General features: G+C 41.6%; 1 long non-coding RNA gene across 1 annotated transcript; it reads right to left on the bottom strand.

Annotated features, from left to right (window-relative positions):
* Positions 1-4927: 4927 nt before the first annotated feature.
* LOC118766649 lies at positions 4928-22832 on the bottom strand. Its single transcript, XR_005002576.1, has 3 exons — positions 22820-22832; positions 12389-12393; positions 4928-5057 (listed from the first exon to the last, which is right to left on the bottom strand). It is a non-coding gene; the product is annotated as an uncharacterized LOC118766649 (long non-coding RNA).
* Between the last annotated feature and the right edge of the window lie 1091 nt (positions 22833-23923).

Below are 23923 nucleotides of genomic sequence, written 5' to 3'. Positions count from 1 at the left end.
GACACTAACACTTGTCGCATGTACACAGACACTCCACTTTGCTGGCACCCATACTTTATCTTATTGTACACATCTGTAAATAAAGTCTTCTCTCTCAAACAGTAGAACGGTTGTGTCGTCTTTCTTATTCCTTTTGGCACTTATTCTTTTATTTCATGTATTTTGGCTTCTTCTTTTGTTAGGGCGACTGTGCGGCGTTTAAAAGGAGACATTTCTGTCACCAACTCCTTACGTACGGTCGTATTTTCCCAACAACCCTATCTACATGCTTGTGTTTGTCCCTGGCCACCATTTGGCAACGGTGTTGGTTTGTTTAGGTCCCGTAACTTAGCGGTTCGGTAAAAGATGCCGATAGAACAAGAACCAGGCTTAAAAACAAATACTGGGGTCTATTTGTGTAACTAAGTCGTTCAAGATGGTGGCCCAACATGGCCGCAGTTCAATAAAACAAAACAACGATAAAAAAAAACATGAAAACGGCAAACGATTTTACTCAGCCTTGATTAAAACTAACTAATAACCGCCGAAACAAACATTCAGAAGATGAAATTGATAAAGTATGACCCAGAGAAATGAAAAAGAAAATCTGAAAAGAACAAAGCGTGGGTGCCAGGCTGTTATTAAACGAGTCTAAACTCAATACATATAAAAGTAAGACAAGCTACTAATGGTTGGTTTCATGCCGTAGAAACACAATAATTCGGTAGATTTATATAACCTGCTTTGTGTCTGCAAGCAGTCTTCCAGGTTCAATGCTCATGAGCTTAGAAACACAAGAGATGTTATATAATAAATCTGCCGAATTATTGTTTCCACTGCATGAACCTATTTCTGGCTCATATTCATATATTTTGTACATTCGTTATCGTCGTCGTCAACTCGTATCCGAGTAGTAGGTCTGTAGCCATTGGGTCTCTTCATCTTGATGGGTGCGAAGGGTGCCAATGCCTGAGGTGGCTGTTCAGGCCAAGGGCGGTATAGAAGAGCTGCAGGCATTCATTGCAGGGGTGAGTTGGTAGGGGCATGAGGAAGTGCGAATTAATCTTTGCGTCTTCGACGTCTGAGCTTTGCCACTTGTCTGTTTCCTTGATGATGACACGTCACCACTTCAGACGTTACTTGGCGATTGTCTTCCAAATATTTGGGTCAAAGTAGCAGCGGAGGTGGGTGGCCTTGAGCTGATCTCGGAAACGGAATTTGGAGGCTTTGCATGGTCAGAAATATCATAGTTAACGTCACTATTGTCTACCGTTACGAGACAAACAACAACTTCGAGATAGTGGTAATATATCATGGCTGGCAGCAGTTCTGTTGTTCTTTGTATAGATATCTCTGGCCATTGTAGTTTCTCGCTAAGTGTCCGAAGGGAACGGTGAGAGAGAAAGTTAAAGAATTTATCTCACTGAAAGTTTGTGAGAAGATAAAAGAGTCATGTTACCTTTGTGACAGACATTGAATAAGAGAGGGAGACACGTTTTAACTCTTTGGCAACTCCGAGGGAAGAAAGCATGCATGTTATCTCTGCTTTAAAGATGCCGAGTGAAAAAGAAAGCGTGATAAATAACTATGCTCCCTATTTATAACAATTCCATAGCTAAACAGGTCGCACTGAGGTTGAACTGAACTTGACCCGAGGTGGTCAAAAGTTGACCGCTGACTCACATAAATTCTCGACTGCAAAGTCTCGAGAATAAAGGAAAGAAACTTGCAGAAAGATTCAGGTTGGGGTTTAGGAGGACAGAATTATTTGAGAGTCAAGTGTTCTGGCCAAAGACATATCACAGCACCAGTGAGAGTATATAGAATCTACCAATCATTAGCCAATTCTTTGACATTCTATTATTTGGCCATCTGTGCCTTCATGAGAAATCAATATTATTATTATCTGTGATTTACTTGTTTCCGATTCCATACTTATTAAGTCAATGGTGAGACCAGCTGTCGCAATACGATTTGATATTTCATAGGGACTGATTACTCTTTGAAGTGCCAGTTGCTTTTAACGGATAATTTAAATTTAGTGAGAAACAATTAGAGAACTGATATATACACTATGTTTTTGAAATAGATATTTTACTGTATCTAAATATCTGAGTTTAAACTCGCCAAATCCAACCTCTTTGTTCTTATTACGTTTCGCAATCTTCCAAACATATCTAGGTTGTCCTCCATCCGGTTCCCTCAGAGTCTGTGAAATAAAAATCAACAATGGCTTCACTTAATTTTGTTCAGATTGCTTTCATTTTCGGTGTATCGATACAACTCCGAATGTTGATTACGATCAACCAATTACTTTATCTCCTAATTGAAGAATCTGATGTAATTTTGGAATCAAAGTTGGGAAATTTGGGTAATTTTAGCCAATCAGCAGACAGCGTGGCTTTAGCAGCTTGTTACCATGACAACAGAACGCTTGTTGTGGTTTACTTCACTGTTGTCTCGGTGTTGTCTGCGACTTCGTGGTTCACTTCACTCTTGTCTGTGACACACGTTGTTCGATGTTGATTCTTTACAATCGATTCTTCACACCACCAGATTCGTTTCACCCACGTTTTGTTTTAATTTTTCTGTTGGCATATTACATATCTTCCTGTGCTTCTGTGTGTTAGTATTTTTTTGTGCTTTTCCTTTATTTATTCTTATCATAGTTTACAAATCTAAGCATGAAAACGTTACTCAACTTTGAAGTTATGGAGACAGACGCCCCTTTTTCACACACACACACACACACACACCACACACACACACACATTAATGATGTACACAAATACATGTCAGGTATACATAATACTGAAATACGCATAAAGTAAACACATGCAGACAAATATATTAATATAACAAATTAAAAAAAAGTAAAATAAAATACAATCAATGAATAAGAAAGACTAGATCCAGATGATAGGTATTAGGTATTTCTCTTTATTTACAAACCTACAGTGAACGGGTCAGACGCTACACTTCACAGATTCAACCTTAAACTTGTCACCTTAAAGTTTTCCGCTAAACGCAGAACATTTCTGTCTCGCTGTCGTCTAAAAATACCTGGATTTTTCGATTTTTAAACCTCTTTAACTTTTTCTCCGATTTTTTTTTCTCAACAACATCATACCTTCAAAGCAATGAGACTGCTATGCTACATTATTATAGCCAATTTGCAGATTTTTTACTGTCTTCTACAAAAGGCATATTTTGCGAATGAAAAAAAAAAACGAGATCCGCTCTGGTTTTTAATTCCGGATATTTTCTGTTCGGTTGCCGATTCCCAATCTCTTCAATTTCTGTTTGAATTGATTTCATATTCATTGTAATGATATACTTTTATATGTTAATCAATGCTATGAAAATCATTTTCGCCATAAATCCATAAAAATAGTGTTATTAGTTATTAAAGTTTGAAATTTTAGCCAATCGTAAGCCACAAACACATTCATGCCTATTTCCATAGTAACGAGCCAAACATGAGAACTCTTTTGTCTGCAAGAAAGAACGCGTTGACAAATATATTCGGGTCATTAATGTGGTTGTCATATGTGCTAAAAATAGCAACCAAATAGGTCTTAAATAACGCATTAGAGGAGGATGCAGCTTTGTATTTAGAAGAAAAGGGTGTTATACTTAAAAGAAAATTATGCAAAATGAAGAAGTACTTTAAGAGCAGAAGAAAATGTGGTGGGAATATGTATTGACAATGCTGGCACCAAGGATGCATGGAGTGTGTGCCAGTGAGGAGAGGGAAGGTGGCACCTTGCCGCTTAGGACCGTTGTGCTTTTCCTTTACTCGTGGGTTAAGGAATTGACTTCAGTCCGGTCTTGAGCTGAAGAACTGGGGATGAAGCATTGCACAGCTGTTGATTATAACAGCTTTGTTAGGGAAGTATGTGCAGGAAACCAGCCCCTGTCATCCAGTTAAGGTTGGTGGTCCTGGGAGGATTGTTGAGATCAATGAAACAGTCTTCTCAAGACGTAAGTACAACCAAGGAAGGGTCCTACCTGAGCAGTGGGTTTTGGGAGGAATGTCTTGAGACCAGGTTTTTATGTATGCAGTGCCATGTCGGAATCGTGATACACTGGAGAAATGCAGACATCACTCGATTCTCCCAGGAACTGCAATTTTCAGCGATTTGTGACGGGCGTACTTTCACATTCCTGAAATTGATGGTTACAATTTTGAGCATAGAACGGTGCACCACAGCGTTGGGTTTGTTCACTCGAAAGATGATAGCCACACTCAACAAGTGGAGAGTAGATGAGCCTCTGTAAAATGAGGTCATAAACGGTGCTGTGGCACTCACCGTTCTTTGTTAGATTCATATCTCTGTGGATTTATGTGGCGCAGGAGATATGAAAATTGTGATTTGTTTGAGAAATTGCTTGAATGCATTTCTAACTTTCGTTTTCAATGAACTGGTCAACAAAATGTTTGTTTTTTAAAGATATTTAATTTGTAATGTGCTATTTTGTTTTTGGATAAATCTTTTAAGTTTGTGTTATGAGTTTCTTATTTTGAGAAATATTTAATTTGTAATTTGCTGTTTATCGTATTAAATGCATTTTGAATGCTTAAAGCTGAAAATACATGTTGTTTACTCGTTTTTTTTTTTGTCATTGAGGTGGTTGTGAGGTGCGCTAAAAATAACAGCTAAATAGGCATTAAATCACGCACCTCCACCATATTTTTTTGCATTATCGTATGATTTTTCCGAGTGTAGAAACAAATTTGCAAAATTTTCTGAAAATTCCAAAACATAGAAGTTATAAGGGGTTTATATGTCGTACGTAATTCATTTTTTAAGGTTTCATATAAAAACAAACGTGCTATTTTCAGGATGTTGACAAACTGTGCAGTCACGCACAAAATGACACCTTCCAAATCCTGATTCCTGGCTGGGTGAAAACGAACAAACTTTAAATCTCTATAACTCTTTTCTAAAAAGTTTTTCTGGAAAAAATGAAATATCTCCACCGATTCAGCTTGGAAAACTACATTAATGAACCAAATCTTAAAATTTTCAATAAACTCTGATTTTTGAAATCTTGGCAGCCAAACGGAAAAGATCCTCAATTTAAAATAAACGCTAGATATCTAATATAGCACAATACAATATATAATATAATGATTTCGTTACTTTGGCACAAGACCAATAACTTTAGAGGAAATAGTGAATCCATATCATCGACCCCAGCTAAGTACCAGGTACTTATTTTACCGAATACTCTTCTCTGGTATTTGAACTCAGCACGTAAAGCCGGAAAAATATCACTAATCATTTTGTCCTGGCAGCTCACCACCTTACGGTATCTAATATAATACAAATATTAATGACCTGTAGGGCCACCGTATTCCGTTATGCAGACATAATATACTACAAAGTATATTAAACGTTTTTATGATTCAATATTATGTTCTACTGTGTTAGCATTGCTATTAACAAAATCAGTGCTGGCAATAATTTCCAGAGAAAATTTCTAGAGATAACAATACGAGGTTCTCTTCTTTGTTTTCTTCAATTTTTGTTTTAAAGGCAAATTGTGATAATCGTATTTTCTTAAGTGCGTCAGAGATGTCTGTGGAATAAAATGTCTACGATCAGAGATTGAAATAAAATAGCTATTTGTTAACAAGTGGCATCAAGTCAGATATGAGTGTCTGCTCAAGTGAAATGGTAAGCGCCTCTAGTAAGCCATAGCAGATTCAGTTTCCTTGTTACACCATCTGATTGTTGTTGTTAGGCGATGGAACAGCTTGGATGATCTTTTCTTTGGTACAAGAAACCGTCTGCTGTGATTATACGGCGCACTAATTGTTCTATAACGTCAGCGCAACCTTATGAGTCTCCCTTTTATTTAAATAAGTATTCCCATGGACCCCAGGATATTGAAAGGTCTGTCAGCGTAACATGTTCAGGGAGCCCCAATACTACCTATGCAGAGCACCAGGGGTCCACTGACCACAGGTGGGGGACCACTGCCCTAGACTGTGGTTTCAGAGAGATTTAACTGCTATTTCTTCGCAGTCACATGGCTTCACCCCACATGCTGTCCCTTGTAGTTTATGCAAGGGTGGGGCAAGGGGTCAGTCGGGCTCCGCCATTGATGTCACCTCGGTTGTCTTCTGTCACGCGTTAGAAGTGGAATTTAGCATGTAGATACCGTGCGACAGCCGGTAGTACTTGTGTATGTTTCTATGTGTGTGTAAGTGTGTGCGTGTATTTGTGTGCCTGTATGTATGTTTGTGTGCCTCTGTGTGTGTGTGTGTGTGTGCATGCACACCTGTGTGTGTGCGCGTGTGTACCTGTGTGTTTGCATGTCCTCACATACACACGCATACATTTGCGCTCGACCAGATACAATCATATCAAAACGACCAGATACAATCATATTACAAAGTATTAATAGATTCGCTCGGATGATAAAAATATTGAAGTGGGGGAAAAAATAGAATAAAGATAACGATGTCCCCCTTCAAACCACTTTACATTCTTGTCTCGATTGTACTTGTTTCGCGGTACACGCGCGCGCACGCACACACACACACACACACACACACACACACGAGACCTTGCCTGGCGACATGAGTTTCAAAAAGAAAAAGTGCTGGGAGTTTCGAGCGTTAACAAACTTGCCAAACCTATATATATATATGTGTGTGTGTGTGTGTGTGTGTGTGTGTGTGTGTGTGTGCGCGCGCGCGTGTGTGCGTGGAAAAAAGGCTTGGGAACTTTAGGAGAACAGGTCTGGCTCGGCAGGTGTCCCAGTGTATCAAAGGCTGGACCCGGCCGGCATCCTGCCATTGTGGTCAAACAATCTTCAAGATAAGCATCCTTTCAATTTCGGGTGTTGGAAAGTGCGCACACTTTTTGATGATAATTTCAGCAAGAGGCCGCCAGAAAGGTGTTCTGCACTTATTGCAGGTGAGCTCAAGAAATATTCCCTTCATATAGTTGCGCTCTCTGAAACTCGTCTCTCTGGCGAGGGTCATGTAAATGAACCTACTTATGAATGTACTGTCTTTTGGAGAGGCCTACCTGAGGGTCAGCGTAGAGAATCTGGTGTTGGGTTTGCTCTCAAGAATACATTGGTATCCTCCATTGCAGAGCTTCCAAGTGGTATATCTGAACGGATCATGTCATGCCGTATTAAACTGACAAAAGGTAGGTTTCTTACTGTTGTCAGTATTTATGCACCAATAATGTCCCATTCTGATGAAACTGTAGGACAGTTTTATGACGATCTAGCACAATTATTGAGGAAAGTACCAATTTCTGACAAGCTGGTCGTATTGGGAGATTTCAATTCTCAAGTTGGAAAAGACTGTTTCGGGACCTGTTTTAGGTCGACATGGGATTGGAAAATGCAATAAAGATGGAGTAGCTCTTTTGACGTTTTGTACTGAGAATAATCGGTTGTCACCAACACTCTGTTTAAGCAGAAAAATAAATATAAAACCACCTGAATGCACCCAAGATCTAAGGACTGGCATCTCATAGATTATATTCTGATCAGGAAACGTGATATGAAAGACGTTTCTAGCGTTGGGGTCATGAGAGAGGCAGAGAGCTGGACTGACCATCGTCTAGTGCGTGGAAAAATAAATTTTTTGATAATGCCTAACAATCGAGAGTCTGGTCTTAAGGCACCCAAAAAGTTAAATGTTGCAAACTCTAAATTATCAAGCAACTTGCAAAGATTCCACAATGCTATGGAAAGTATCAATCTTGACCCAAACAATCTATGGGAAGATTTCAAAACAAAAGTATTTCAAGCAGCAAGTTCATCAGTGGGAATTAAATCTCATAAATCCAGTGACTGGTTCTCAGAAAGATCAGCAGAAATTCATGATCTACTTTTAGAAAAACAAAACTTAGTCAATACACTTCTTTCTCAATCCTTGAACCCCAAGTCAAACGAAACTTACAGAAAGCTGAAAAGGAAAGTGCAGACTAATCTAAGGAAAATTAAACAGGAATGGTGGAATGATAGAGCAAAAGGGGTACAAGACGCAGGGGATAGAAATGATGCCAAGGGTTTGTACTCTTATGTTAAGGAGGTATATGGCCCAAAATCTTCCTTAGTAGCTCTAGTGACACCGCTTCTATTCATAAGCACTGGGTAGAACATTTTTCTACACTTTTGAATAGACCATCATCCGTTGACATAAGGATGATAGAAAAAAATTGAACACCTTCCAGTTATGGAAGAGATGGCATTTGAACCAACTCTAAATGACACTTATTTAGCTGTGAATAAGCTGAATAACAATAAGTCTCCAGAGTCTGATGGAATCTGTGCAGAAGTCTTGAAATATGGGGTTGACAAAATGTTTGAACTCTTAAATATATTAATTTGTCACTGTTGGAGAACTGATAAAGTGCCTCAAGACTGGATTGATGCCATTTTAGTCTCTTTGTATAAATTGGGGCCAAAGGATCTGTGTGGTAATTTTCATGGGATTTTGCTTTTGTCTGTGGTTGGAAAGGTACTTGCTCGCATTTTGTTAGAACGTTTAAATACCTTTATAGTTCCAAATATAGTGTCTGAGTTTCAGTGTAGTTTTCGTTCCTCCAGGGGCACAGCTGATTGTATCTTTACTGTCAGACAATTACAAGAAAAGTGCATTGAACAGAATATTGCTCTATACCATTGCTTTGTTGATTTGAGAAACATTCGATACTGTTAATCGAAATGCTCTGTGGCTAATTCTAAGAAAAATAGGTTGTCCAGAATAATTTGTAAACATGATCAGGGCTTTGCATCAAGATATGAAAGCTAGAGTTAACTTTGGTGGAAAGCTCTCTGAATCTTTTGCTGTGGAAAAGGAAATAAAGCAAGGAGACCTTGATGCACCCATCCTCTTTTCAATATAGTTTGCTGTCACATGCTTTTCAAAACTTCGAGGAGAATATTTACATAACATATCAAACAACAGGGAATGTTTTTAATCTGACCAGACTGAAATTCAAAACAAAACTTCACTCATTTGGGAACTTTTATATGCTGACGATTGCGATCTTGTCAGTCATTCTGAAACAGGTCTCCAATTTCTTGTATCTGCATTTGACTCGGCTTTTGATGATTTTGGCTTCACCATCAACTTGAAAAAAACAGTTGTAATGCATCAACCTGCGTGTGGTCCTGTTTGTAACCCCACTAAAACTTTTGTTAAGGGAAAGTTACTTGAGGTTGTCGATTTGTTCCTCTACTTTGGAAGCTCTGTTCAAAATTATGGAAATCTTGAAACAGAAATAGAGCTGCGAATTCAAAGTGCAGCAAAAGCATTTGGTGGTTTGGAGTCACGCATTTGGTGCCAGCGGCATATAAATTAGAATACAAAGCTGGCTCTTTACAAATCATTTGTCTTACTGTCCCTGTTGTATTCCTGTGAATCTTGGACTTGTTATGAAAGGTATTTTAAACTGTTTGAACAATTCCACCAAAAATGCCTTCATCACATTTTAAAAATTAAATGGAGTTCTTTTACTTCAAACACAGCTGTCCTTGCATCTGTGCACCAATTGAGATATATATTGTAGTTTCATCTCAGAGCTGTGGCTATGCTGGAGCATCGCCGTTTTGCTACACTGTAATTACTGAGATCCTCCTCTAATATGTGATACTTGATGAAGAATGGAGTTTGATGTAGCTACCCTCATTTGCACCTCTTGCCCTGAGGTAGGTTCGTCTGAGACTCCTGACAGGAAGAGGTCCAGCCTTGATGTAAAAACGCCTACATCTACTTTGTGCAGGTTCCTCAGACTCTTTGAGAGAATATTAAAAAGCTATGGGCGCCTGAAACCCAGGCTGTTGCAGTAACTGGTCCTGAAGCGCGATGGCATTGCTGGGATCTTTGGCACTGTGCAGTGTCGACCCATTCTGACATTTGTGTAGCTTTCAATGCCAAAATGTGGCACAATTCCTTCCAGGATCTTCCAGATGTATATTACTGCATACCTCTCCCACTTTCGCTCCAGGGAGTAGAGACATACCTCTCTCGCCTTCGCTCCAAGGAGTAGAGGCATACTTCTTCCGCCTTCGCTCCAGGGAGTAGAGACATACCTGTCTCAACAGGTATTTATACATACATACACACACACACCGGCCTTCGTCCTAAAATAAACTTAAATCAATCACTGTGTTCCATTTCATCGGATGTTCCTTCCCACGAAAAATCAATGTAAGGTTGGGCTAATTCAAATTATCATTATTAACAATGTCGCGTCACTGAATTATAGGGCGTTAATATTCCTTGCTGTAATCTCAGACATTGTAGGGCAACATCAGAAACCTTTTCCTTCAGACTTTACCAGAGAAGGATACCAACACCATCACCCAGCATATTGATAACACTCTCATCTAGTACCCTCTCCAACAATACTTTTATTCAGGCAAAATTAGGAATTTCTTTGATTGACAAAATTTGTACATTTTCTAATGAGAGAGCGGCTACAAGCACGCTTGACCTGCAAGAAGAGAGGATCTCAATCGGATGCTCTATGACCCATAGAGGTCCATTTAAAATTTTGGGGGTTACACACAAGCACAATAGTAAAGTGGGGACCCATAAAAATGTATTAAGGGTCCAAGAAAATGTGTGGATTTAGATTTGTTTATTGCAAGAAGCAGGCTTCTTTCTCCAACGTTTTGCTTAATTCATTTGACACAAGTTACTGTGTGAAAAGTGGAAAATAAAATAAGAATTTTGAAAGAAGTATCTGGAAACCTTGTTTTTAAACATCGAATGGCTACGGGGTTCCACCATAATAGAATAATAATCATAGGGGGCCTTGAGTTGAGAACCCCTATGGTAGAAATAACAACTAAGTCTCTCTCCTTAAATCACACACAACTCTTAAATAAAGAAGGCTAGACCTGATAATGGGGTACTTAAGATGCAAAAAGGTAGGATGGTCAGTGTTGGAACAACTATGGACATAGTATTGCTTCACTTAAGGTTGAACCCAGGTTATAAAAAATGCGACATGTCGACCAAGTCACGCCACAGATAACCTTAAATTTCACTGTTGAACCTTTAACACTGGAATCTGTGATAAGCGCCTGATTCATTCAGGCTTGTGTTTTATCAAAAACTGTGAACGCTGCGTGACAGCGTAACACGGCTTTAAAAGAAAAGTTTTTGATTCGTGTACATAAGTGTGTATTTCTGTGTGTGTGTGTGTGTATACATGTATATGTAAATGTAAGTGTGTGTGTGTGTGTGTGTGTGTGTGTCAGTGTGCGCGTGTGTGTACGTGTGTGCGTTTGCATGATAAAGCTGTGATACACTTGTGAAAAAGAAAATATTTGATATTACCCGATAAAGGTATATACATTTTTCCATTGTTGTACGCGCGCGCGCGCTCATTTATACACTGTCAAACGCGTATCTGTATGAGTGCGTGTGCGTGCGTGTGTGTGCGTGTGTGTGCGTGTGTGTGCGTGTGCGTGCGTGTGCGTGCGTGTGTGTGCGTGTGTGTGTGTGTAATTTGATAAGGCTGTGATACAATTGCAAAAAGATAACCTTTGATTCTCTCTCTCCACACGTACACACACACACGTACACACATATATACATTATATATGAGGATATATATACACACATAAATATACATATACACTTATTTACTCATATACATATACATGAATGTATCGTGCTTGCTTTCTCATACACGAGCAAAGCCATTGCTAGAGAGAATAGTTGAAATGAGTCATTGGTGACGCAGTGTGAGTCCGTTCTATGACTCCTGAGCCCAGCCAAAGATTGGCAAATTCTAAGACATAATTAATGCACATCTGTGCTGGCTGGCAGAAGGAACCGGTGCCGATCTTTTCGCTTTGACTGGCAGTTTTTTTTTATAATTTCCACGTAACTAAACACTTTTAAACTTCGTATACTGGTAGAATGTGTTCATAAAACATCTTTTTCTCTTGGCTTTCTTGAGAAAATTCTGTAGTTTGTAACATATTTGTTGTTTAATTTCTTGCATTTCGGCAATTTCAACCAATCAGTGACGTCTATTGAGGTGAAAACATTCTGTGCCGTATGAATATGTCCCTCGTTTAAGAAACAGATTGGGTTTATTTACATTTGTGAAGAAAAAAAGATACCCTTCTCCCCACCCCTAACCCTAACTAACCCTAACTCTAACCCTAACCCTAAAACAGATTGAAATGCAATAGATCGATACTAGGGTCATAATTATGGGTGACAATTTCATATGACACCGCTAGAAAAAACTGCCGTTCAAACCGAAAAGATCCACCGGTGTCACAGTATGAAATCTTTTGCCTTTTCAATCCTCCAACTGAAAGTCACACCATTCCACAGGTTGCACAATAGCCGTATCGCAATTTACAAGGGGGTTCGATTCCTGTGTCTTCTCTGATGGCTGACCAGGTCTATATGGCTCAAGCATTTCCTCCCACAAATCACACACATAAAAAGCAACAGTCCCCCATTCTCCACAGGTTCATTCTTTCTAAGCCTTCTCTTAATCTACTCGTGCTTCATTTTCTCTCTTTCAATTTCCGAACGACCCCTCAGCACTCGTTCCCTCCATCCACTTCGATCTTGTGCTTCTCTCTCCCAATTAACATCTGAAATTCCTGTCTGTGTCCAAGCAGTTTTAAGGCAGTCTTTGAACCTCATTTTGTGTTTATACGCTAGCCTTTTACAATTTGCAGCTCACCATACAGCAGTTGCTTATGAAGACTTTTATCATTCTTTCTCACCCGATTTCCACCTAATCTCAAACAACGATCAGCTCCACACTCCGACTACAACTTCTCTCAAGTACCTCTACATCACTGATCGTCATTCTCCAATTTATCCCAAGAATTTTCCTAAGACAATATTGATGGAATCGTTCCAAATGCCTCAAATGCTTACTATAAACACACCCTAATAAAGATTATCGTAATGAGAATGATGGATCCAAAACATATGGGTGGAATCAGCCCCGACTGGAGTTACCGGAAACTCGGGTTGTCATCCGGGCCTCTCTTAATTTGTGGTTCTACGCCTTATGTTGTGGATTTTCAAAATACAGGGAAATGAAAATGTAATGGTATTTTAACGTCTTAGAACATTAATTTGAACAATTTTAACTCTACAATTAATAGCAACAACACATAATTTTTCAAATGAGGAAAAGAAGGCTTTTCAATGAAGAGAAGTCTTTTTTTTATTGCTGCAAATGAGATCGTCGGCAATTCTTTTGTTAGCATTCTGAATGTTGAGGGAGAGATTGCCACACATGACGTAGAGAAAAATGTACATGACAGAGATATGTGACAAAAGAAAACGCCTCTAAAATTAAACTACTGGTATATCCGCTGACCCGAAAATTTCCTATACCTATCTACGTCCATTTTGTGAACCACTAACAAGAAACAAAACAAAACAATCCCATGACCTAAAACTGACACACCTAACATGTCTACACACCTGAAATGTCTACAAAGTTGCCCATGCATGAATAAATTCTGAACAATAACATAACCCAAATTTAATAAAAATTGCTTCAAAACGCCTCTCCGTCAAAACCCACCCTACATTGTAATTAGCATTCAACTGAAACTCACCCAAGGAAGATTGTTTCTCAACAGAGACTATATAAACAAGATTATCTTCAATGCACCACAGTTCGACGATGGCTTAGTTGGCCGAAACTTCGAAGTCACTGTCAATAATATTCTTGCTTAAGGATGACATGCTGATGCTGCTAGACGAGAACAGCAGCTGTGCTTTTGTGCTTTTGGCTAGAGGCCATTTGTGGTCCCACTAAGACGTGCAACTGGATTTCTCCTAGCATCTGGACACTTTCTTGAAACTATTCAGCTTTTTATTACTAGTGGAGACTGGTTTGATATTTTAGACACAAGCTGGGACAAGTCTGGATCCTTAGTCAATGGGTGAAAGGGTTTAAAGTCCTCACAAACCTGTTTAGGCTGCTTCAATTGCCTGAAAGTTACAGATAGGATTTCTCGCTCAATGACTTAGTGTGTGCATCAAGCAACTGCGTCTGGTCATCTAGATCGTGTCTAGATAAGGTGTTTGTTTGCTCAGCAGACAAAGATAGAGTAGTGTCCATTATTTAAACTCTAGCCAGTCACGCAGACCACACATTTGCGATTTTCACAAAGTTAGGATGCATAAACAAAGATCCTGCAAACTGAAGCTAAACGCTTTGATTCCGGCACGCAAAACCTACGTTGACCGAATTGGTGAACTAGTTAGGCGGATGTTGACGGGGCAATTATCGACAATTGGTGGTAGGGCACCCGCAAGATGAAGATTAGAGAAAGTTTAGCTAAGATGAAAGACAAAGAAAAATAAATTAGAGAAGAAACTAATAAACGAATTAGCAGAAGGGATTAAGAAAGACACCGTGACCTCAGTACTGGAGGTGAGAATGACTCTTGGCCATTTCTTTAACGCGAAATTCATAGGTTGAATTTTCAAAGCTAAAGTGCATGTTCTAAAACAAGAGAGAATGAAAATCATTCAACGAATTCCGAAAGTAGAGATGCGACATGACTGCAAAGCCATAATTTTGTGTTTAGTGATCCAGGTTGGGTTAGGGTTACTCGTTTCAAAGTAGATCTGTGCGGTTTTCGAGAAATAGTTTAGGCGTTGGGTCATTTCTATGCGTAGCGCCATCTATTGAATGTCAGATTAAATGGCCACCCATCGGAGGTGTTTCAAATCACTCACTCAGACTGTCAGAGACGACCTCTTCCTTCTGTATGCACTGGCCCTCGAACCATTAAGGCGGAAATTGGAGGTATTGAGAAGCATCCCATTCAAACTGGGATGCAGATGAACCTTCTCGGCAGATGCAGACGACATCACCATAATGGTGTCGGACACCACCGAAATTGAAATAGTCGCATGAAGTGGAGGTTGTAATGGATAGATTTACTCGTGACCGCGTATGTCTGTGCCTTCCCGAACATATCTTCGATGACAAACGCCAATATTTTTGCTAGTATCTTCACCAAAATGTTATTAACAAGTCAATAGGCTTGCATCTTGGCTCTTAGAAAAACCAAGTCCATGCCGTTACACAGCATCATAAGGCGATGGACGCATGAGCCATTAAGCTACAGATGGATAGGAATTTGGACAAAGTTATAAGCAGGGTGATCAGTCTCATCTAGAAATGGGCTGAGAAGCTATCCTTAGAAAAGCGGAAAGAGGTGATGAATCCATACATCGCCTCCATTGTATCATCGCCGCCTGAGTCTCATATCTCAAGTTTTCGTCGGACCGGATTGTAGTCGATTTCGTTGCTTCTCGTGAAAGAAACATTTTCCATCAGGGAAGGAGACGTCATGGCACAGCCGTTTTGGCGTCACCTACTCGGCGTTGTTGATTTGACGCTGACTTATTTGACATCAAACTTTTTAATGTTTCTCCCATTCTCTTTTTCTCTCTCAACTTCCCCCTCTCTCCCTCTGTTTATATGTGTGAGAATATTTCTCTTTATGTATATGAAGAGAGGGAAAGTGTTTATGCCAATCGTTTTCAATTCATAAATTGTAGTGTCTTTCTCTACCTCGTCTCTCTCTCTCTCTCTCTCTCTCTCTCTCTCTCTCTCTCTCTCTCTCTCTCTCTCTCTCTCTCTCTCTCTCTCTCCTCTCTCCATCTCCATGTGTATATTTCTTTGCGCGCATGTGTATTTGCCTCGCCAAATCAGGTTCAGTGACCGTCAGCAATACCAAATCGCCAGCATCCCAAACAGCTGCATTCAATCGTTTCATTTTGACTTCAAATTAATCAGGCAGTTCATTTGGCGTTAACATCCTCCACGCAGAGGACGTGTCCATGTATAGAACAGATCAGGCTCTCGTTTGAATCCATTGTAAAGTTCCACAGCCTTCCTTTGAGCGAGCAGGACGTCTGGTTTGTGGCTATGGTGGGAGACGTTCTGTGGCGGACAAAATGAAAAGAACTGAAAACAGTTTTCTCTTTCAACCTTTGCTTGAAGAGAAAACAGCAAGTTTGAGCTTCATTCGGAGAGAAAAGTAACGGTGGAGTGGCAGATGCTGACTTGAAGCAAATAGCAGCCAAATCTCCCTCGATTAACACACATCTTAACGCGTTAAATAAGGATAGCTTCGTGTGATAATATAGATCAAGACTAAACGGCGACACAGTCAAGAGTTTTGCGTCCAGGGCTGCACGATCGAGGCTAATCCAGTCTAAAGACTACTATCAACTTTAACTTTGCAAGTTATCGAATGAGCCTTTATGCAAATGCTGAACCTGCTAGAAAGACCAGCCAAATCAACTTCAAACTGCATCTATAATAAATAAAACAAAAAGCAAAAAAATATTAGACGATGTAGTCCTACCCATAGAGAGCTTTTCGGTTTGAACGGCAGTTTTTTCTAGCGGTGTCATATGAAATTGTCACCCATAATTATGACCCTAGTATCGATCTATTGCATTTCAATCTGTTTTAGGGTTGGGGGGAGGGTATCATTTTTTTCTTCACAAATGTAAATAAACCCAATCTGTTTCTTAAACGAGGGACATATTCATACGGCACAGAATGTTTTCACCTCAATAGACGTCATTGATTGGTTGAAATTGCAGAAATTGAAGAAAAAAACCAACAAATATCTTACAAACTATAGAATTTTCTCAAGAAAGCCAAGAGAAAAAGATGTTTTATAAACAAATTCTACCAGTATACGAAGTTTAAAATTTTTTAGTTACCTAGAAATTATGTTAAAAACTGCCGTTCAAACCGAAAAGATCCCTACATAGCCTTAGTGAAAAATGGGATGGCCATAGATATAATGCCTTCAGTCTTAGGTCTGCTCATTCATGGTTGACCTAGGGCTAAATCGTGTGAGGACTATCAGCCCTAACCTTTGTCATGTGTCTCCTGATAAAAGCCTGATTCACTGCGCGACAGTGTAACATTGTTTCTTTGGTGTGTGTGCGCGGTGGGGGTGGGAGAGGAGCGATAAGGCTGTGGTACAATTGTAAAAAGACAACCGATACTTGCGTGTGTGTGTGTGTGTGTGTGTGGATAGGGCCGGAGGTTATGATACAATTTCAAAATGATAAACTTTGGTATTTCTCATTCCCCCCCCACACACACACACGCACGCACGCATGCATATATTAGTTTTGGCCAAGGAGACAGTAATTTCAGACTTACTGCCTCCTAACCGCCATCACATTATCAACTCTTCCAGTGTAAAAATAAATAAATAGATTTGCTACTCGACTAAATTCCTTGAATTCAATGTTCAACAGCGTTTATATGTAACTTTCCATAAAAGCATTCACGTGATTATTCAATAAGTTGGATGCGTAACCAAAAGCCGAAGTAGCACATATTAGGTACACCGGACAAAACGTTTCTTCATTTCCTTCATTCACACTCTCAGGACGCTTTAAGAAATCGGCACAACATGGAAAGCCTTAACTAGGAACGGCACGACACGGGGGAAAGGAACCTTAAGTTGGAACGGCACGGCACGACGGGAAGGAGCTTTAACAAGGAACTGCAGAAAACGACAGGAAGCAGCCTTAACTTGGCACGGCACGACACGGGGGAAAGGAGCCTTAACATGTCACGGCATCACATGAAGGAAAGTTTTATCAACCTGCCTTAACTCGGAACGGCATGACACGGGAGAAATGAGCTTTAACTTGGCACGGTGCGACACGAGATGAATGAGCCTAAATTTGGCATGGCACGGCACGACAGGATGGAGCATTAGCTCCGAACATCACGACGGGGAGGTGGTTCATGTCCCCACGGCGCGGCGCAATGGGAAGGATCATTAACTCGAGATGGCAGGGTATGTTGGGAAGGACAAATTTTGGCAAACTGCCTTAACTCGGCACTGCACGATGGAAAGAAGCCTTGACACGGAATGGCACGACATGACGGGAAGAAGCCTTCACTTGGAACGGCACGATGGGGAGGAAACTTAACAAGACATGGCACAACCCGACGGGAAGGAGCCTTAACTCTAGACGGTACAGCACGACGGTGAGGGACCTTATCTCTGCACAGGGCTAAGGAGCCTTAACTCAGAACTGCATAATGGGAGTCAAAGGAGCCTTAACTCAGCACGGCCCAGCATGACAGGAAGGAAAGTTTTATCAAACTGCCTTGACTCAAAATGGCATGACAAGACAGGAATGGAGCCTTAACTCGGCACAGCACGACAAGGGACGAATGAGTCTAGACTCAGCAAGGCACGGCACGGCACGACAAGGGACGAATGAGTCTAGACTCAGCAAGGCACGGCACGGCACGACAAAGGACGAATGAGTCTAGACTCAGCACGGCACGGCACGACAAGGGACAAATGAGTCTAGACTCAGCAAGGCACGGCACGGCACGACAAGGGACGAATGAGTCTAGACTCAGCAAGGCACGGCACGGCACAACAAGGGGCGAATGAGTCTAGACTCAGCAAGGCACGGCACAGCACGACAAGGGACGAATGAGTCTAGACTCAGCAAGGCATGGCACGGCACGACAAGGGACGAATTAGTCTAGACTCAGCAAGGCACGGCACGGCACGACAAGGGACGAATGAGTCTAGACTCAGCAAGGCACGGCACGGCACAACAAGGGGCGAATGAGTCTAGACTCAGCAAGGCACGGCACGGCACGACAAGGGACGAATGAGTCTAGACTCAGCAAGGCATGGCACGGCACGACAAGGGACGAATGAGTCTAGACTCAGCAAAGCACGGCACGGCACGACAAGGGACGAATGAGTCTAGACTCAGCACGGCACGGCACGACAAGGGACGAATGAGTCTAGACTCAGCAAGGCACGGCACGACAAGGGACGAATGAGTCTAGGCTCAGCAAGGCACGGCACGACAAGGGACGAATGAGTCTAGACTCAGCAAGGCACGGCACGGCACGACAAGGGACGAATGAGTCTAGGCTCAGCAAGGCACGGCACGACAAGGGACGAATGAGTCTAGACTCAGCAAGGCACGGCACGACAAGGGACGAATGAGTCTAGACTCAGCAAGGCACGGCACGGCATGACAAGGGGCGAATGAGTCTAGACTCAGCAAGGCATGGCACGGCACGACAAGGGACGAATGAGTCTAGACTCAGCAAGGCACGGCACGGCACGACAAGGGACGAATGAGTCTAGACTCAGCAAGGCATGGCACGGCACGACAAGGGACGAATGAGTCTAGACTCAGCAAGGCACGGCACGGCACGACAAGGGACGAATGAGTCTAGGCTCAGCAAGGCACGGGACGACAAGGGACGAATGAGTCTAGACTCAGCAAGGCACGGCACAGCACGACAAGGGACGAATGAGTCTAGACTCAGCAAGGCACGGCGCGGCACGACAAGGGACGAATGAGTCTAGACTCAGCAAGGCACGGCACGGCAGGACAAGGGACGAATGAGTCTAGGCTCAGCAATGCACGGCACGACAAGGACGAATGAGTCTAGACTCAGCAAGGCACGGCACGGCACGACAAGGGACGAATGAGTCTAGACTCAGCAAGGCACTGCACGGCACAACAAGGGACGAATGAGTCTAGACTCAGCAAGGCACGGCACGGCACGACAAGGGACGAATGAGTCTAGACTCAGCAAGGCACGGCACGATAGGAAGGAGCGTTCGCTGAAACTGACATGAAAGAAAGGGGCCTTAACTCTGCATGGCATGGTACGACGGGGAGGAGTCTTAACTCGGCATGGCTTGATGGGGGGGAGCCTTGATTTGGAATGGCACGACCTGAAGGAGCTTTAAGTTGGAAGTGCACTGCATGACTGGAAGGAGCCTTAGCTTGGAACAGCACGATGGGGGAAAAAAACTTTAACTCGGCACGGTATGATACAGCGCGACGGAGTGGAGCCTTAACTCAAAGAGACATGACACGAGATGAAGGAGTCTTGACTCGAGATGACACAGCATGACATGAAGTAGCCTTAGCTCGGAATTGCATGATGGAAAGGATTCTTAAATTGGCACGGCACAGCACAACAAGGAGGAGCCTCAACTCGGAATGGCACAACACGACAGAAAGGTACCTTAACTCGGCACGGCACTACACAAAGCAAAGGAGCCTTAACTCGGCATGGTGCAGAAGGATAAAACTGCCTTCACTCGGAATGGCATGAAACGACGGGAAGGAGCCTTAACTCGGAATAGCATGTCACGAGAGGAATGAGCCTAAATTCAGCAGGGCATGGCACGATAGGAAGGAGCATTAGCTTGGAATGGCACAACGGGAAGGAGCTTTACCTCCACATGGTGCAGCATGATAAGGAAGAGCCTTAACTAGGAACGGCGTGACACAGGGGAAAGGAGCCTTCAGTCAAAACGGTACCGCACGACGGAAAGGAGCCTTGACTCTGATGGCACAACGGGGAGGAGCCTCACCTCGGCATGGTGCGACACAAGATGAATTAGCTTAAACTCGTCATGGCAGGGCACGATGAGAATAGGCCTAAAACAGAACGACATGACGGAAAAGAGCCTTAACCCCTTGACAATGGTTGCCGCAAATATGCGATCACACTTTTGCTTGCTTACCCACAGTTAATGTAAATATACGATGTAGAGCTGCCCTACGTCTATCACGGACATCTTAGCGGCTGACGTATGTCTACGTTTGTTATCGTGTACTTCATCTGTTGAGGCTCGAGCGCTTGCTGTCCCATGCATTGTCTTAGCTATTTTAGATTACGTTCAAGTCATGAGACTAGCAGTAGACCAATGACATGCGGATACTTTACATGTATATGAATGTAAAGTTTCGAGGAAGGAGAGGAGGGTGAGTAATTACTTCCTGGAAAGTTCCGAGGAGGGGGAGGAATTACTTCCTTGAAAGTTTCGAGTGGGGAGGAATAACTTCCCAGAAAGTTCTGAGAAGGCAGAGGACGGGTAGCAATTAATTCCTGGAAAGTTCAGAGGAGAGAGAGGAATGATTTCCTGGAAAGTTCTGAGGAGAAAGAGGGAGGGGAGGAAATAATTCCTGGAGAGTTCAGAGGAGGTGGAGGAATCATTTCCTGCAAAGTTCCGAGGAGGAGGAATGGGAGGAATTACTTGCTTAAAAATTCCGAGGATGGGGAAGGAATTACTCGTGGAAAGTTCCGAGGAAGGGGAATTACGTTAAACATCGGCACGACTGACACCCACATCAACTCGCTCGTCATTGCGTCAAACATCTGCTTGACCAATACCTACACATGAAAATGAGACACGACCTTGTACTTCTGGTTAGTGAGTTGATATGGGAGTGCTTGAAATTTTGCACCATTGAACTGCATATTATTCTTGTTTGCCCATTTATACATTTCGTTCAGGTCATTCTGCAGTTTTAGGATGTCAGTAGGAGCCTTGACCTGCTGCGATACTTTTGTATCGTTGGTGTAGCTGGTGAGTGTGACTGACTCTATGGCTGAGGACATGCCCAAGAGAGCAACCACAAACAATAGTGTTCCTTCTGCTTTGGACAGTGGTTCAGCAACAAAATTTGCTTAGTTGGTGCAAACCTAGGTACAAATTTTTTAATGAAAAATGTAGATTTTTTTAATGTTAATGTTAAAACAAATGCAGGTATGATAGTTATTATTATTATGAGGGTCGGCTGAAATGTTTGTAGGCTGAGCAAGACACTCTCATGGAATGGGACCAAATGAAGTTCATTTTTTAACGTCGTTCCTCTTACTGTCCACACACTTCCATAAGAAGTTGCAGTGTTTGGATTGCCCTGATGAAGAAGCCATTCTGTTGGTCAAAATGGTCATCAACAGCAGATAAGACATCATCATCACAGTGATGCTGGTGCCTAGCTGAGTGTTCTTCTATGTTGGGAAACAGATGATAACCAGATGGAACCAAATCACTAACATGTGGAGGGTGAGCAACCAGTTCAAAGCCAGTCAGGCACAGACACCATTGAAACCAAGGACTTGTGTGCTGGAGCATTGTCCTAATGAAACAAGACCCCATTCATCAGTTTTTCTGGGTGTTTGATCTTGATAGCCTATCATAACTACCTTAGCAAGTTGGCATTGAACTTTCCATTGATCATTATGAAGATAGTCAATAAACACAATATTTCTTGCATTAACGTATAGTATATTTTGCACTGAGGATTGGTGTCACTTCAGAGGGAGCATCATTTGCTGTGATAGCCTGACTTCTGCCCTTCAAGAAATCATGCAGCCATTCATCCAGTCTACCAGCGATACTAAAGTCACGCAATTTGTAACATATCATCCCATAATTGACTTTGTCAAAGGCCTTGGCAAAGTCAAGATATATCACATCCACATTTGAATGGTTGAGCTGTTGTTTTAGTACCCAGTCGAAGTGCTGTAGTAGCTGTGTTAGGCAGCCCCTTCCAGGCGGAAACCATGTTGCATGTCTGTAAGCAAGTTATTTTCTTCAAAGAACATGGTCAGTTTTTGTTTTTCTGACAATGCGTTCCATGATCTTGCTGGCATGTGAAGTAAGAGAGTTAGGCCTGTAGTTTATAGCATCTGCTCTACTTCCTTCTTTGTGGACAGCACAGATTATTGCTTCTTTTAACATTTGAGGAAATGTACCGCATTCAAGGGAACTCTGGAAAAGCATTTGCAGTGGTTTTGCAAGAGCTTTCTTGCATGCTTTTAACAGAATTGCTGGGAGCCCATCTGGGCCTGTTGCAGAGTTTGGATTTATCTTGTCAATGACTGACAATACATCTTCTTCTGTAATGTCAATAGAATTGATGGTTGCCTTTTTCTCTTGGAGGTGTTGAAGAACTCATCATCTTTGCTTATTTTCATATTTTCTAGTGGGAAGGTGAAAACACTTTGGAATTGTTTATTGAATGCTTCACTTATTCTCTTGGGGTCTGCAGTCAGTAAGCCCTTTTCATCAAACAGGGGCCCTGTCTTGTATTGCACTGTGGCAGACTCTTTTGTGAACTTGTAGAAGGCTTTAGGGTTTCTTTTTATATTCCCCACCGCCCTCGCTTCCCCGTTTACCCTTTCTTTTTCATGGGTGAGTCTGATTTTATTCTCAGTCCCTAAAAGCGCCATTTTGAGGTTGGGCTTTTCGCTGCCATTACATTCCTTATCCAAGGGATTCGACATTTTTATCCTTATCCTCTATCTCATTAGGATATGTCTTTATCTTTTTTTTTTCCACTTATTTCAGTCATTAGACTGTGTCCATGCTGTAGCACCACCTTGAATCAATCCTATTACTTAATTTATTTGAAGCCTAGTACTTATTCTATCTTTCTCTTTCACCAAACTGCGAATTTACGGGGACGTAAACACACCAACACCAGTTGTCAAGCAGTGGTGGGGGACAAACACAGACACACACACACATGCAAATATATACTACAGGCTTCTTTTAGTTTCTGCCTACCATATCCACCCACAAGGTTTTGGTCAGTCTGAGCCTATCGAAGAAGACACTTGCCCAAGGTACCATGCGGTGGGACTGAACCTTGAACCATGTGGTTGAGAAACAAGCCTCTTACACAACCACACCTGAGTTATTTTCAGTGATTTATTTGGGTCATAAAAAACACCACCACCGACAACGACAATGACGACAACCATTTACACAACACGTCTGCTGTCTCCTCCACAACCACAAATTCAGGTCCTTAAACTCCTCCAGCTAACATTTATCTCATGTTATCTTGTCTTCCTTGTTTTGTCAGATATTCAATGAGCATTATGCAATATACGATAAAAATGTCAGTATTATTGACTACATACAAACTCAAAGGGTGCTGACATATACACTTCCTACTTTATATATATATCTTAGAAGATTGGCTCTAGAAAAACAATCTATAAAAAAATAGCACCCAAATCATGCTTAAATTTTAAGCTACACTTTAATAAAAGGGTGGTATGTATTGGATTATAGTCCTTGCTAAGCAATACTCATGAGA

The sequence above is a fragment of the Octopus sinensis genome, linkage group LG17 (assembly GCF_006345805.1).
Source record: "Octopus sinensis linkage group LG17, ASM634580v1, whole genome shotgun sequence".
NCBI lineage: Eukaryota > Metazoa > Mollusca > Cephalopoda > Octopoda > Octopodidae > Octopus > Octopus sinensis.
The sequence above is the reverse complement of the archived record's forward strand: the minus strand, read 5'-3'. Positions and strand labels throughout refer to the sequence as shown.